This window comes from Myotis brandtii, unplaced genomic scaffold, assembly GCF_000412655.1.
Source record: "Myotis brandtii unplaced genomic scaffold, ASM41265v1 scaffold176, whole genome shotgun sequence".
NCBI lineage: Eukaryota > Metazoa > Chordata > Mammalia > Chiroptera > Vespertilionidae > Myotis > Myotis brandtii.
In genome coordinates, this window is record NW_005356519.1 from 3,157,921 (window position 1) to 3,158,744 (window position 824).

General features: G+C 38.1%; 1 protein-coding gene across 1 annotated transcript in view; it reads left to right on the top strand.

Annotated features, from left to right (window-relative positions):
- Nucleotides 1–824, top strand: part of LOC106725609 — an 83,296-nt gene that overhangs the window by 78,976 nt on the left and 3,496 nt on the right. The window lies entirely within an intron of this gene.

The window sequence follows — 824 nt, forward strand, 5'->3', positions numbered from 1 at the left end:
AGTTGCTTAGAGTTGCAACTCAGAGGCTGGCAAGTCAGGACGTTGGAGTCTGCAGTCACTGGAGGAAGCAAGCCTCATGTTCGCTTCCAGCTGCCTGGCTGCCGGCCGCCATCTTGGCTGACAGTTAATTTGCATAAGGATATGCTGATTAGCCAATGGGAAGGGTAGCGGTCGTACGCCAATTACCATGTTTCTCTTTTATTAGTGTAGATGAGACATTTTTTTAGGTGCCCTGTTTGACATGGCTCCAAAGAAGAAGCAAAGAAAAACGGAAGACGAAAGTCGCGAATTTAAAGTTGAATGGACTGAGACTTTCGCGTTTATTCAAAACTTAAATGGTCTTATTTGTCAGGAAAAATTGGTGCATAACAAGGAATCAAATTTGGAGAGACACTTTACAACTAAACATGTGTTATTTAGTACTAAATATCCTGTCGGTGATGCAAGGAAGAAAGCAGTTGAGGAACTTCAGAAGAGTCAAGAAAAATCAAGTTCTGTATTTAATTACTGGATGCAATCTTCCAACAATGTTAATATTGCAAGTTTTGTGGTTAGTCAAGAGATTGCTAAGAGAGGAAAACCATATACAGATGGCGAATACATAAAAAGTTGTTTTATAAATGCATCATTTTCAAGCATGAACCTTATCAAGAGTAAATTAAGAAGTCGTCTTATTGATGAGAATCTGGAATCGTGCCTAAAATTAAAAACAACATACAAACCTGACTTACCCAAACTTTCCAAGGAGATGCAAGGCCATTGTTCACATTAGTGTTTGTCAGTCATTGTCATGATTTAATTTTATGGATATTGTAAGGTAAATT